The sequence below is a fragment of the Puma concolor genome, chromosome B4 (assembly GCF_028749965.1).
Source record: "Puma concolor isolate L17-30 chromosome B4, mPumCon1.1.hap2, whole genome shotgun sequence".
Classification (NCBI taxonomy): Eukaryota; Metazoa; Chordata; class Mammalia; order Carnivora; family Felidae; genus Puma; species Puma concolor.
Genome location: NC_141673.1, coordinates 62,391,161 through 62,406,572, shown reverse-complemented (window position 1 = coordinate 62,406,572; position 15,412 = coordinate 62,391,161). Strand labels below are relative to the sequence as shown.

General features: G+C 51.7%; 2 long non-coding RNA genes across 6 annotated transcripts in view; one reads left to right on the top strand and one right to left on the bottom strand.

Moving 5' to 3' along the window:
• LOC147579126 (uncharacterized) overlaps positions 1–3,533 on the top strand; it is a 36,715-nt gene extending 33,182 nt beyond the window's left edge. For 2 of the 3 annotated variants that reach the window (XR_015253587.1, XR_015253586.1), the window contains exons 3-4: positions 82–833; positions 2,739–3,533. This is a non-coding gene — a long non-coding RNA (uncharacterized LOC147579126). The remainder of the gene's footprint in view (positions 1–81; positions 834–2,738) is intronic. The other variant, XR_015253588.1, reaches the window with a different exon arrangement.
• Positions 808–14,139, bottom strand: LOC147579125 (uncharacterized). 3 transcript variants are annotated; one of them, XR_015253584.1, is made up of 3 exons: positions 12,351–13,182; positions 1,424–1,524; positions 808–1,300 (listed from the first exon to the last, which is right to left on the bottom strand). It is a non-coding gene; the product is annotated as an uncharacterized LOC147579125 (long non-coding RNA). The 3 variants fall into 3 exon arrangements; XR_015253585.1 differs by lacking the exon at positions 808–1,300 and adding an exon at positions 13,936–14,139 and having other exon boundaries at positions 1,307–1,524; positions 12,351–12,462; XR_015253583.1 differs by lacking the exon at positions 808–1,300 and adding an exon at positions 13,936–14,138 and having other exon boundaries at positions 1,307–1,524; positions 12,351–12,482.
• Between the last annotated feature and the right edge of the window lie 1,273 nt (positions 14,140–15,412).

The window sequence follows — 15,412 nt, the reverse complement described above, 5'->3', positions numbered from 1 at the left end:
GGGAGGGGTGGGGCCGGGCAGAGGCAGAAGCTGCTCAAGGGCCTGGCCTTCCACCCTGCCATCCCATGGTCTCTCTCACAGGCCTGCAGGGCCCTCGGCATCAGCCTAGCCTGCTCGGGATCCCCAGCGCACAAGGCTCCACACCTTCCCTCTACCACCTGTTACACGGTTGGCAAGTCTTTCTTGATGCCTCGCTCCACTTCCTTCTACTCCAGGTGCAGCCAGGGACCTTTTATTTTGCCCTCAGTGGCGGTGGGGGGGGGGGGGATCCTCCTTTTGGAGATGGTGACTTGATTCCCTCCCCCGCCCCACGTACGCAATCAGCCACCCTCTCCCCACCTTGAAGGCCTCTGAACTCCTGGCCCAGCCGTTACTGCCAACCACGTCATGCTTGCTTGGCACATCCCTTCGGTATTATTAGCCCAAATTACACTTTGGCCGTGGAGATGAGGAAATCCCAACCCAAAGCCAAGTCTTCCAGCAGGGGGTAAATCCAGGCCAGTCCCTTTGGCAACTGAATCTCTCCTTTTTGGGCGATGCGCTGGCCCAATCTTGCACCGTACCCATCACCTTGACTCCCAGATCCTCACACGTGGCCCGTAGTGAGATAAGGCCCAAGTTAACCCCACACCTGGGATGGCCTCCCCCTGTCTTCCTCTCCAAACCCTCCCCTGGTTAACCTCATCCTCCATATTTACTCACTAAGCAATTATTGAGCACTATTCCAGGTCCTTGGGATGCATCAGTGAACAAAACAGAGAAAGACCCCTGCCTCTGTGGAGCTTACATTTTAGCAGAAGAGACAGATAATACACAATATATTTATTAAATAGGTAAACCATATTGTATATTAGAAGGTGATAGGGGTATAGAAAAAAAAACAGATCAGGGTCGGGACGCCGGGCGGGGGCGGGGGGCGGCTCAGTTGGCTAAGCATCCGACTTCAGCTCAGGTCATGATCTTGCCGTCTGTGGGTTCGAGCCCTGCATCGGGGTCTGTGCTGATAGCTCAGAGCCTGGAGTCTGCTTCAGATTCTGTATCTCCTTCTCTCTCTGCCCCTCCTCCACTCATGCTCTGTCACTCTGTCTCTCAAAAATAAATAAATGTTAAAAGAAAAAACAGGGGTGCCTGGGTGGCTCAGTCGGTTGAGCTTCCGACTTCGGCCCAGGGCATGATCTCGCGGTCCGTGGGTTCGAGCCCCGCATCGGGCTCTGTGCTGACAGCTTGGAGCCCGGAGCCTGTTTCAGATTCTGTGTCTCCCTCTTTCTCTGACCCTCCCCTGTTCATGCTCTGTCTCTCTCTGTCTCAAAAATAAACAAACATTAAAAAAAAAATTTTTTTAAATAAATAAAAGAAAAAACAAAAAAAACAGATCAGGGGAAGCGGGATCAGGATGGTGGAGAAGTCCAGGGGCCAGGGGCACCTGGGTAGCTCAGTGGTTTAGGCGTCCAACTTCAGCTCAGGTCACGATCTCGCCGGTCGAGAGTTCAGTTCGAGAGTTCAAGCCCCACATCTGGCTCTCTGCTGTCAGCACAAAGCCCACTTCAGATCTTCTGTCCCCCTCTCTCCCTGCCCCTCCCCCGTTTGCATTCTCCCCACCACCAGCACCCCCCACCACCACCACCCAGCTTGCACTCTCGAGCGTGCCCTCTCTCTCTCAAAAATAAATAAACATTAGGAGCACCTGGGTGGCTCAGTCAGTTAAGCTTAGGACTTCAGCTCAGGTCATGATCTTGCAGTTCATGGGTTTAAGCCCCAGGTCGGGTTCTGTGCTGACAGCTCAGAGCCTAGAGCCTCCTTCAGATTCTGTGTCTCTATCTCTCTCTGCCCTTCCCCTGTTCTCACTCTGTGTGTGTGTCTCTCTCTCCCTCTCAAAAATAAACATTAAAAAATTTTTAATGAGGGGGCGCCTGGGTGGCGCAGTCGGTTAAGCGTCCGACTTCAGCCAGGTCACGATCTCGCGGTCCGTGAGTTCGAGCCCCGCGTCGGGCTCTGGGCTGATGGCTCAGAGCCTGGAGCCTGTTTCCGATTCTGTGTCTCCCTCTCTCTCTGCCCCTCCCCCGTTCATGCTCTGTCCCTCTCTGTCCCAAAAATAAATAAACGTTGAAAAAAAATTAAAAAAAAATTTTTTTAATAAATAAACATTTAAAAAAACAGGATGGTAGAGAGGTCTGCAAGTTCAAATATGGAGTCAGCGGGGGTCTCATTGAGAATATAGTATTTGAACAAAGACTTAGAGGTGAAGGGGTAAGTAAGGCCCACAGATATTATAAATAAGGGTGTTCCAAGCACAGGGAGCAGGGGGTGCAAAGGCCCTAGGGCAGGTGCGTGCCTGGCAAGTGTGTGGAGCCTGGAGGCCAGAGTAGCTGGAAGGGCGTGAGCAAGGACAGCGGGGGAGGATGACAGCAGCACTGAGGGGCGAGATGATGATGCAGGGCCTTGAACACTGTCTTAAGGACTTTGATCTTCATTCACTCTTAGGGAAGCAGGGAGCAAAGACATGCGGTGCCAGGTTCTAAATGGTCCTTCTGCCTTTTGTACTGGGAATGGTTTGCACAGGGCAAGAGAAGATACAGGGGGCTTGTGGCAAGGTTACTGCACTAGTCCACGTGAGAGGCAAGTGGCTCAGACCAGGTGGCAGCAGTGCACGCGGTGACAAGGGTTCTGGATTTGGTGACCATTTTCTCTGCCTCGGCTTCCGTCCTTTTGCTCTGTTCACTTTGTTTCTTTTTTTCCAGGTTGTGTGTTTTCTCTTTCCTGGACGACTGAGAGCTTTCTGAGGGCGGGGCTCAATTCCTGCCCCAGGATCTGCCCCGGCACCTGGGGCAGCACCCGTTCAAGGGCAGATGGCCCAGTGCTGCCTAGGAACAGGCTGACAAGCTGGGCAGCCTGGCAGTCCTCCCCCGGTCTCAGGCTCCCTGAGCCGAGGGGAGGAAGGAGGCTGCTGTCTTTAAAGACGACGTGATGGACAGTTATTGAAGGCGCTCAGCTGGGGCTCTACTCTAGTCTTAATCTGAGCCGCCCTCAAGGAAATCATAACCAGCTCTTAAAAACATGTTAAGACCAAAGCTGGTGTGTGTGTTTGAGCAGAGCTTCAGACAGCTACTTAACACTGGGGGCCTCCAGGCCTTTGATTCCTCTACCCCTCGCTTTGCCCTCTCCCCCCATCTGGCTGGTGTTTATCGGCCAAGACGTTGTTTAAATCACACTCGCTTCCTATAAACATTTCACTTGAAATGCCATCCGCTGCTCCAGAAATTCATCTATCACCAGCTCGGGGGTGTACTTGAGAAGCCTCGGGGCGATGACTCCCCATTCTCTCTCTCCTGTCCCCCCGTCATCCCTCCTCCCCTGACCCATATGCTCAGGTTTCACACTGTAAGAACAACTTCCCCTCCGTGTAACAGGGCACTTAGTGCCAGGATTATTTATAACAGCTGAGGTGGCAATAGGCTGTGGGGAGCCACCCGGCCCGTGGATGCCTCCGCTTGCAAAGCTCAATAAATGGACCTGGCACACTGTTTACCACCTGATGTCTCGGCCTCTTGTGTGTTTCCTTCCGGCTTCAGGGGGACATGGAGTTTGGGGAACAGGGGTCTGGACCAGGCCAAGGCTGTCCTCGGAGTTTAAGGGCTTTATACGCTGGGCACCTCTATTCCCTGTCTCTCATTTCTAACCACGCACTCCGTCTTGGGAAAAAAGAGCAGCTTGTGGGGCTTGCTCTCCAGCAGGGAACCCGCAGCCTCCCCAGGAGAGCTGCCTCACTCTCCCGGCACAGTGGTGGTGCTGGGAGTCAAGCTGAGGAAGGCATCGGCCTGGAACGGGGCTGCAGGTGGCTCTGGGGGTTCTTCTGAGGAAAGGTTTGAATTGGCTCAATTCAGGCTGGAGTGGAGGTAGGAGCTGGATGAATTCACTTCCCGCGGACTGAAAGCTCTCTGACCGTCCTCTTCCTCCCCAGTCCTAGCAGTTCCCTAGTTGTCCTAATTTGAAGGCTCTGCTGGTTTGGGATTGCAGGATGGTAGCCTGTGCAATGGCTCCCCACCCCATCTGACTTATCAGCCAGGGTCACATTAACAAAAGGCACCATCCGACCTCCTAGTCCTTTCCAAAAGACACTGGGGCACCTCTACCTCCTTCCTCTGCCCACTTACTGCATGCCAGGCACCTCCTAGGTGAGCTCAGGAAGAGCCTTGGTGAGAAACTTCTAGAAGGTAGACAGGGACCAGGGAGAAACCTAAGGTGGGTCAGGCAGGGGAGCAGCCCTCGTCTTTGGGGGGTCAAGTAACGCTCCCTTTACAAGCCAAATGAAGAAAAAAAGTTCTAAGGGGAACATATGACTCCATAAAATAAAGGGACATAATTGGGAGCGATATCTAATTTATCTATTGAATGCCTCCTACGTACTCTTTTATCACTTAGATGGACAGAATATAATTGGTGTGCTGAACGCCATCAATCTCAGGGCCTGGGCTTCCTGTGCTGGCTACACCTATTACTGTCAGATTATGACACTGTAATACCAAGATCAATGACATTTTAAATGTGCTCCAGTTATGGGCAATTGCTGACAATAAAAACAGTGACAAATTGATGAAACTTGGGCAGCGATGATCTGGTGTCAAAAATAAACCATAAATAATCTGCTTTCCAAACTGGGAGAGGTGCCTGGGACGCCGGCTTAGGGGGAAAGGGCCCAGGAGGAGAGAGCCTATCCGCCCACAGCATCTTGGCCGCTCAGGAAGCCCCGCCTGCTGGGGGAAACTCCCTCCAGGGTGGGCTGCAAGGGCCCAGCAGGGAAATGGAGAGGTGATCTTTGGTCAAGACCTGGCGTCCCTTCAGAGAAAGTTCCTTATCGCTGAAACTTGGAGAAAATGACGCTTCCTATATTACACGCTCTTTCTAGATGCACCACAACGATCTCCTTCCCAGGCAGGCTGCCACTCACTTAGCCAGGGGCTCCAGCCTCCCTGAGGCAGCGGGAGGCAGCTTGGAGTCAATCAGACTGCTGTCAGAATACTCACTTGGCCCCTTGACACCTGTGTGACCTTAGGCCAGCCACTTCACCTCGCTGAGTTCCACGTGGCTGTGACAATTTAAACGACAATGCATATAAAGCATTTGGCATGGAGCCTGGCACACAGGAAGTGCTCGCTAAGTGGTCGTCATCAGAGATGTAACTTTGGACAGTGGCGGAAAAGTATGACAAATCAAAGAATCAGAGAAGGAACTTAGGGGGCCACACACAGAAGCACTGCTCACCCGGGGTGCCGGTGCCCCAGGGCCACACTGCAGTGGCCGCATGGTAAAGGTGTCACAGGATACATAAGAAGCTTCTCTGAGTACCACAGAGGTTTTGATGGCAAATAGTTTAAAACATCATTTTATTTTAACACACACAAAATATGCTATGTAATAAAATGCCCAGGTTGCATAGTTTTAAAGCTAAAACCTAAGGCCTGGGGTACGTGGGAGGCTCAGTCAGTTAAGCATCTGACTTCGGCTCAGGTCATGATCGCACGGTCTGGATTGTGAGTTTGAGCCCCGCATCAGGCTCTGTGCTGACAGCTCAGAGCCTGGAGCCTGCTTCGGACTCGGTGTCTCTGTCTCTCTCTGCTCCTCCCCCACTCACACTCTCTCTCTCTCAAAAATAAATTAAAATAAAGATAAATTTTGGGGGGCACCTGGATGGCTCAGTTGGTTAAGCATCTGACTTTGGCTCAGGTCATAATCTCACTGCTCATGAGTTCAAGGCCCTCGTCGAACCCTGTACTGACAGCTTGGAGCCTGGAGCCTGCTTCAGATTCTGTCTCCATCTGTCTGCTCCTCCCCTATTTGTGTGCTCTCTCTCTCAAATATAAAATAAAAAAACATTAAAAATTTTTTTTCAAATAAATAAATTTTTTAATAATAATATAAAAAATAAAACCAAAGGCTTCAAAAGAGGCCTGGTCCTTGGCCAGAGCCCTTCAAGCTGAGTCCCCAGACTGCTGGGGTCCATTCACTCACCTCTCTCTAATATCAAAGGGACTTTGGCAGAAAAGTTTGAGAATCTTTACATTAGGGACAGAGCTTGGACAAGAGCCAGGGTTTCTAACTTTGTTACTCTTTAAAAGAGCAAAACATACAAACCACGCTACTGTTCCCACCTGCCCAATGTTTAACCTTCAAGTTTAGCATTCAGAACATGAAGTGTTCAGTTTAAATTTACAGCAACTTATTCCTGATTCCTTCCTGTTTAATAATTACTAGCTGAACCACTAATCATCAACTGGGTGAACAGCATACTTTATAGAAGGCTGCAAAGCATAACACTTAAAATCGGTTGGATTCTTACAGAAAAACCCCAAAGCTTCCTGTCACTTAGATCTTTTAAGTTTTATGGCTGTGAAAGGAATTCGACCATCCAGGTCTTGTCGACCCTTCCTCTCTTTACCTGCGTTCTCATCCCCTGCAGGTGCCCCTGTTGGCCGGGTGTGGGGCTGCCCAGGGCTCAAGGCTGCCGTGGGGTGGCCCTTTGTTCATTAGCACATCCACAGGACACACACCTAACTCGGGCTGTGTTACCAACTCAGCAGAAGCCACCTCCATGGCCCCCTGTAGCTATACTTCCTAACTCCTGGTCTTTCTAAAGTTTTACTTTCTTCTTAATGGCACAAGTAATATATATTGATTGCAGAGAAATTTAACCGTCCAGATAGTGAAAAAGTAGGAAAAAGAATCCAAATAGTTTCCCCGCCAAGGAAGAACCTTGGTTAGCTGGGGAGGGCACGTGACTTGGGGTAGCCATGTTGAGTGTCTACCTGTTTAAGTCACACAGTGTGACTCTGACGGTTTAGAGCTCTGGTCAGTGTAGGGGGTTCAGTGAGGTGGTATTTTGCCGGGTGTATTGCTCTGATAAAAGTCAGAAGCCTGCCCAAGTTCAAGGTGGGAGGGGACTGGTCACAGCATGGTTTGAGGATCATTAGGTTGGTCCTTTGGTGACTCTAGGGGTTGGATCCAGAGGACAAAAGGCCTTTCGAGTGGATCCCAGCACGCCTTCACATGGCAGGCTCATGGAGAAGTGGGCTGACTGGACCCTGACCAGCTCTTCCAAGATTTCCCCCTCCGCCTACTCCGTTTCTTGGTGATATTTAAAACTCCGTGAATAAAGAACAAGTCTAAATTACAAGTACTCCTAGCAAAGGGCGTCGAGTGACGTGGATCTACAACGGCTCTTATTCTGAGAGAAGGAAATGACTTACTCTGCCAAACAAAACTTAAGTGATGCTCTGGCCCCCCCAAAAGAGGAGCACCGGGGATGGTAAAGGCATTCCAGCCCCAGAACCCAGGGATGACATAGGGAAATGCCGTTAATCATACCCAGGACCCAAAGAACTCTGCGGCCAAGCCATGGAAGGCTCAGGTGAGGGCTGGAAAGAGGGACAAAGACGGATGAGATTGGAGCTGAGAGCTGCAGGGTTCAGTTCAGGAAATCAGTGCTAGGGTGCAGGGGAGGGTGGGGCAGGGAAGGCTTCCAGGGGAGGGGAGTGTGTCAGAGAAAGAGAAGGAGAAGACAAATGAGAGACTGTTTAAAGGTGAATTGGCAGCGGAGGGTGGGAGGTGGCTGGGCCTGGGCAGGGGTGGGTGGGGTAGGGGAAGGAGGAGGGACAGTAGCTTTGAGGGAGCTCTTCGCAGAGGGGGCAGCCTTTCGAGGTGATGACCAGAACTCTCGGTTTTAAGAGCAGGAGAGCAGGTTATATTTCACATCCTTCCCTGAATAGAGAGATTGGATTTGGTCAAGAACAAGTCCCTAGGAAGCAATTGTGAGCACCCTGCCCGTCCATCTTGTTGATGAATATGGAGTGGGAGCAAAGTTGGTAGTGTGGGCACCTGACAAGGTCTTTATGATTCTAGAATCACTTATTACACCTTCTTCCTCCTCCTCTGCCTTGGCTAATGGGCTGCAGTACTCGCCACACAAAGGGCAACAAGGCATTCGTTGTGGGTAACGCGGAAGCGGGGCCCTGCCCTCCTGGCCTTCTGAGGAAACTTGTGTTTGAATCTTGCTTGGTTTTCAAGTCTCCCTTTGCCTCCAGCATGACTGAAACTTTCCCCCCCTCCAGTCTCTGGATCACTTCAAATCCTTCATTGCCCTCAGTCCTGAGAAGTGGGAGTCTGTTCTGCTCCCTATCATCAACCCCTATTGTGCAATGCAGCCCCATTTCCTCCAGCCCAGAAAGATAGCTTCTGGATTAATCTTTGCCTGCAATCCAGCTCCTCTTCCTGGGACCCTCATCTTGGATACTAGCACCATCATCCCATCAGTCACACTGGGATGAGAATCTGGGAGTCGATCTGGATTCCTCCGTCCCTATCAACCTCTCTGATTCAACAAGTATTTATTGAGCATCTTCAGTCAACAGGGCCCTGTTCATGGTGCTGAAGAGCAGCGTGTACAAAACAAACCCGTGCCTCCCAGGCTCGCCATCAGTGACCTCTGCTGTGGATTCTACCTTTTGAATATCTGTTACCCCCTTTTCCACTCTTACCATCCTCAATCCTCCCTGTCACCTGGAGTCCTCCACTTGGTAGCCAGAGTGATCTTACAAACCCAGATCTGGTCAGTGCTTTGCCAAAAACCTCAAATGAAGACTTTTTTTTTTTTTTTTTAATGTGGAATGAGAAAAATCAAGTTGTAAATTATATCATAATAGTTGAAGAGTTTTTTAAAAAGCACCGAAGCAGGGGTGCCTGGGTGGTTCAGTCGGTTGAGCGTCTGACTTTTTTTTTTAATTAAAAAAAATTTTTTTTTAAATGTTTATTTATTTTTGAGAGAGAGACAGAGCATGAGTGGGGGAAGAGCAGAGAGAGAAGGAGACACAGAATCTGAAGCAGTCTCCAGGCTCTGAGCTGTCAGCACAGAGCCTGACGCGGGGCTCGAACCCATGAACTGTGAGATCATGATCTGAGCCAAAGTCAGACGCTTAACCGACTGAGCCACCCGGGGGCCCATTTTTAAAATTTTTTTTTAATGTTTATTTACTTTTGAGAGAGAGAGAGAGAGAGAGAGGGAGAGGGAGAGGGAGAGGGAGAGGGAGAACATGAATGGGGGAGGGACAGAGACAGAGGGAGATACAGAATCCAAACCAGGCTCAAACTCATGAACCATGAGATCATGACCTGAGCTGAAGTTGGACACTTAACCAACTGAGCCACCCAGGTGCTCCCAGCATCCAACTCTTGATTTTGGCCCAGCTCATGATCCCAGGGTCATGGGATTGTGCCCTGTGTCAAACTTCATGCTGAGTGTGGAGCCTGCTTAAGATTCTCTCTTTCTCTCTCTCTCTCTCTCTCTCTCCCCCTCCGCCCCCTTCCTGCTCTCTCTCTCTGTCTCAAAAAAAAAAAGCACTGAAGCAATGGACATATGTGTGTGTTAAAAATATGAAAACATAGACTGGATGGATGAACAACTCCAAATTTATGGTGGTGCCTCTGGGAGGGAGGAGAATGATACTGGGGAGGGGGGAAAGGGAGCTTTAGTTTTATCGGTAGTGACCTGTTTGTTTTATTTTTAAAACTTCAGAGCAAAGTTGACTAAAGTTTAGTAATAGTTTAATAAAACCTCAATTCTGGATAGCGGGAACAAGAGTATAGAAAAACTTGTCAGCATTTATACCATAAATACTTCCAGGGTCCCTCACTGTCCCCACCCCCTTAGCCTGACAAATTGGTTCTTCACCAGCCTGTGCCGACTTCTCCTCTCTACACTGGAGGACCTGCAGTTTCCCCAAAGAGACCACAGGCGCTCTTGCCTCTGGGCCTTTGCCCAGGCCCTTCTCCCAGTGCCTTTCCTACTTTGCTGCTTCACCCCTGCCCTTCCAGACTCAGCTCCAGTGGGGTAGTGAGGATGGCTCGTGTAGGGAGCTGGTTAGGACTGGGGAGGCAGAAACATTCTAGAGAGGACAATTCTTTCTTGTCCTGGTTTGTATTCAGCTGCAGCCAGAGAGACGATCACTTTGTTTCTTGTTATTTAAAATCTGGTTTGTTTCAAAACTGTTATCAGTAAGGGGGATGTGGAAAGAGTAAGACCCTCCACAGAGCCCCCCTGCCCTCCAGCCTTCCCAAACAGCCTAGCCCTGAGGCAGAAGCTTCTCGGGAGAATAAGGAAAACTGATAAGCTCGGTCCCTGGTCTGGCTCTGTTGGGATTATCGTCTGGCTCTCCCTGCAGCTGTTGGAAGAGCTGCGGTAATGCAGGCCAGTGCCATCCTGTGCCTAGAGGAAGGAAACATGGCCTGGGCCTGCTGTGACCACAGCCCCTGCTGGGATGCCGAACAGACCCACAAACTCTGGGCCCCCAACATCCTCCCCATGCCATTCTGCCCTTGATTTCTTTTTTTTTTTTTTTAATTTTTAAAGTTTATTTATTTTGAGGGGGGAGGAGCAGAGAGAGAGGGAGATAGAGAGACTCCTAAGCAGGCTCCCCGCTATCAGCACAGAGCCTGACGCAGGGCTCGATCCCTTGAACCGTTGAGATCACGACCTGAGCCGAGATCACGAGTTGGACGCGTAACCGACTGAGCCACCCAGGTGCCCCCCCCTCTTCTGCCCTTGATTTCTGTGCATCCTTTGAGGTAGATTTAGTGTTGCCTTTTCTTTTTTTTTTTTTTAATTTTTTTTTTTAACGTTTATTTTTTGAGACAGAGAGAGACAGAGCATGAACGGGGGAGGGTCAGAAAGAGAAGGAGACACAGAATCCGAAACAGGCTCCAGGCTCTGAGCAGTCAGCACAGAGCCTGACGCGGGGCTCGAACTCACAGACCGCAAGATCGTGACCTGAGCCTAAGTCGGACGCCTAACCCACTGAGCCACCCAGGCGCCCCTAGTGTTGCCTTTTCTACATTGTCCTCGCTTCCCCTTTCACAGACTAGGGTGGATGTCCCACACATGCGCCCCCCCACCCCCCCCCCCCGCCACGCATGGCAACGGTCCAGTCCCCTGCAGAGCACACATCACCCTGAATTCTAACTGCCGGTTCTGCTCCTATCTTTTGCAGCAGACAGTGATCTCTGAGAAGCAGGGACGGAGTCTGTCTGGTTTGCACTTGTATCTCTAGTGCCTGTGGCACTGCCTGATAAGAGCTCAGCACTTTTTCTGAATGAGTGGATTGTCCTCCCCACCAAACTGTGAGCACCTTGTTGACCAGGACTGGGCCTTGGTCACCTCTCGGTCCTCAGTGCCTTGTATAGTGCTTGGCACCCATATCTGGTGCTCAAAAAACTTGTCGATTTGAGTGACTGGAGCTCTGTTTCTCCCCCTTACACTCTGGATGCAGGGAAAGGATTTTGCTTCTCTCTCCTTCCTCCCCTGTGTCAGGGCTGGTGGTTGAAACTGTGGAGCCCTGCCTCCAATGGCCATATTCCTGGACCTTCTAAAGGTACAACAAAAGGTGATGGCCGAGTCCCTGGGGCCGGGCATCTCTCCCCTGGCCTATCCCAAGTACAGGAGGACTCCTTGGGAGAAGGGGTGCTCAGGGCCCCTCCCCACTCACTTCAGTCTCCAGCATCATCGAGATCCCATCATCTTCCCTGAATTCTTCCTGCTACCCCACAAGTTTTGTTTCATCTTAAGCTATTTTCAGAGACGTGTTTTAGCCATGTGTACCTGTTCCTCAACCCAAAATAAAATACAGGATCTGTCCTACTTCAGGCCCAGTGTTTCCCCATCTGGAACTTTCTTTTCCAATTCATATCACCATTCGACTTCCAAATCAGGCCTCCTCCAGAAAGTCTCCCTTAAACTAAGGATGTTTTCATTTTCATTTTCATTTTCACCCCCTTCTCCCATTACTCTCTGTCCCAACAGCATTGGTTTGTTTCCTAACTGTTCAAATGTGAATTCTGTCTTCCTAACCATACTGCATAAGCATGCACTATTTTATTTTATTTTATTTTATTTTATTTTATTTTTTATTAAAAAAAAATTTTTAACGTTTATTCATTTTTGAGAGACAGAGAGAGACAGAGCATGAGCGGAGAAGGGGCAGAGAGAGGGAGACACAGAATCCGAAGCAGGCTCCAGGCTCCGAGCTGTCAGCACAGAGCCAGGTGCGGGGTTTGAACTCATGAACTGCAAGATCATGACCTGAGCTGAAGTTGGACGCTCAACCGACTGAGCCACCCAGGCACCCTTGTTTTATTTTTTTTTTTAAGTAAACTCTACTTCCAATGGGGGTTGGAACTTACCACCCTGACATCAAGAGTCGCCTGGTCTACCCACCAAGCCAGCTGGGCACCCCAAGCAAGCACTATTTTAAAAGCAGGATTGACAGATGATTATCACAAATTGACAAGAAGAAAAAAAAAATACATACCAAAAAGAGAGTAGAGGAGGATTTTTCTTTTGCTGCTTTAATGTAGAATTTGTCATCTTGGTTCTTGCAAGCTCCTTAGCACAATGGGAAGAGAATTTGATTTCTGCAAAAACTTCAGGACACATTAAGTATCTGTAAGTACACAGGAATAAAGACCATGTCTTTTACACTTATTATTTTTCTATTCCGCCCCCTTCTTCCTGGGGTTTGCCCAAAGTCCTTGGCTTAAACCCTGAGTATTAATTGGTTGACTTAGGTTTGGACTGTGGTCCACTAAGATCCCCAGATCCTTTTAAGCTAAAGAGTTTACACCCTGCCATGTGGATGTAGGTAGCAGAAGGGCCTTTAAGCGTGACCCATGAGAGAGAAGGAGGTTCTCCCAGGCGGCAGGCTCCTGGCTGTGTGCATAGGGAGGTGGGGGGAGGGGGGAGTGGGAAGAGCCAGACTAGAGACAGACATACATACTGGGCTGGCAGTTGGGGCAGGGTTGGGGAGTGGAGAGAGGGGAAGAGAGGAGTCTGGGCCAAGGCCAGAGGTGGCTCCCAGGGGAGTCCTCAGAGCGGGCAGCCGGACGTCGCTCCATCCTTCCCGCCTGACGGATGGGTCTGTTGCTCAGGCACAAGCTGTCAGGCCGGGCCGCTGCCAAGGCAGAACAGTGGCGCTTCTGTGCGCGCTGCTCCGTGCCTGGAGAGTGGAGCCGCCCCGAAGGCCGCGGGAGTGATGGAGAAAGCAGACGTCCCGGAGCAGGAGCCGCGAGGGGCGGGGACCCGCGGCCGCTGGGTCACGCGAAGCGAGGGCCACGGGATGACAGCAAGGGGGTTGGCGGGGAGCCGCGGAGGGCCGGCAGGGGTGGGGGGATGGAACCAGCTCTGGGGGTGGGGGCGGGAGCCGTGGGCCGGAAGAAAGGGCAGAGGGAAAGACGCCCAACGAGGGTCGGGGCGAGGCGCTCAGTCCTCCGGCCCCACGCCCCCTCCCCTTCGATAACAAGAGCCATTTGCCTTCAGTGACGTGATGTTCGTTTCCCGGTCGGACGCTCCCAAACCGTCCGAGCGCTTCCCTCCCCTCCGGCTCCGCCACCTCGGCCGGCGCGTTCCGCAGCCGCACCGGCCGTCCGCACTCCGCGTCCGCAGACCGGCGGCGACATCCCCGCGGCTCGCGCCCGGGACCGGGCTCCGCCAGCCGCCCCGGGGCCCGGCTCCGACCCCGCCCGGCAGCCGCCTCCCCCTCAGCGTTAATTAAAACTTGCGAGATGGAGAGGCTGGCGCGGGCGGCTCCGTTTTATTTGCAGCATCTTTCATGCTGCTGACGATCGTAAAGGGCTTTAATATTGAAATATGGGCCATTTTCCCAGCTCCAGCCCTCGCCGCGCGCTCCCCACACCCCCACACCCAGCCACCCCGCGCTTGATGAAAGAGCCCCTGCAAATCCATTAAGAAGAGATAATTGAAAACTCCGGGGTAATATTTAAGGCCGCGCGCCGACGCGGGGCGGAGGGCCCGGCTGCGCCCGCGGGGCCCGTCAGTGCGGTGCGCGCCTTCCCGCCCCCCCCCCGCCCCCCTCGCGCCCTTCGCGGGCCTCACTGTACCCGCCTCACTCCCAGCTCTCAAAGGGCCTGCTCTCGCGTCCTGGGCGCTGCGGAAGGCTTGCCTCGAGAGACTTCTAGTTCCATAAACAGTGACAAGTCACATGGGCGAAATATGGCTCCGGAGCCAACGTGCGCGGTGGACACAGCGTCTCGCCCCACTGGTCCAGCTCGAATTTGATGCATCAGCACGAAGCCCTGCTTGGCGCCCGCGGACGCTGCGTTCCCCGTCTGCCTGCAGTGTCCCTCCAGTGCTTGCCCACACGGGGGATTGCGGCCTCTCCATCCAAACCGTCCAAAGGAATGGTGCCCTGTGGGTGGGAGGGAGTGACACCGCGTCTGACCACAAGGTAATGGTCGTTGCAGCTGGTGATGAGGACACAAGGATTTGTTATATGTGTATCTTCTCAATTTTCTACCAAAACTTTTTAGAGAGCAGCTCGAGTATCTTCCTTTTATGCCTCCCTCTCCCATAGACCTGTTGGCCTGTCCATTACTGTCCCTTAGCACATTGTGTTGTCATTAAATGGTTTAAAGTCTGTCCCGCTACTAGGCTATGACATCTTGAGGACAGGAACCAGGTCTAATTTCCCTACATAGCCCTTGTGCCTGGCTCAGTGCCAGGCACATAGCATGTGCTTAGTAAATGTCATTGACTTGGATGCTGTCTGTGTTCCTAGAGGTCTCCAGGGTTTCCATGCAAGCACATGGGGGGAGGGTGGGACAGAGCACGGAAGAGAGGCAGGATCTGTGAGGCTGGGTTGGGGGTCATGTCCATTTCCCAGGTGACCGGCTCCAGGATGTTCCCGGAATGGGGCAAGGGGGTGGGGGGGATTGCTGAGAACACTGTCGTGCACTGTGGTATAGGAATCCTTAGGTCTGTACCTGAGCTCTCAGGGTGGGGGTGGGAGTGGGATTCTCTACTCCATTTGGCTCACACTCCAATCAGGTCAGCCTCAAAATTCCTGCTGTGTGTGTGTGTGTGTGTGTGTGTGTGTGTACCCACCCACACATGTGTCCCTATGTGTTTTGGGTGGGGGAGGGAAGCAGGGGGAAGGGAAACAGGTTATTTGAAGATCTACCCATGCAAAAAGCATGAGTGATTCAGGCATTTCCATCGATAACCATCGATAACCCCCTACCCCTCAGCAGGGCCCTTCTTGATCTCTTCTCTTGCCCCAGACTTCCCAAACACAGTGCCCAGCACCCTGCCAGGAGTGGAACTCACAAGAAAGCACCATTGAGGGAGGGGCTATTCTGGCTCAGCTTCCACCCCCACCCCCATCGGTCCCTGAGGCCACAGCTGCAGGGACCCCCTCTGTATGGCCAGGATGAGGCCCACGCCCTTCCAACTCTCTGTTTCCAACTGAAGGACTCCTCATCAAAATCACAAAATATAAGAGCCGGAAGGAGCCAACGGAACGTCAGGTCTTGCCCCCTCTTTAATATCTACGGGGCAACTGAGTCCCAGAAATTGTAT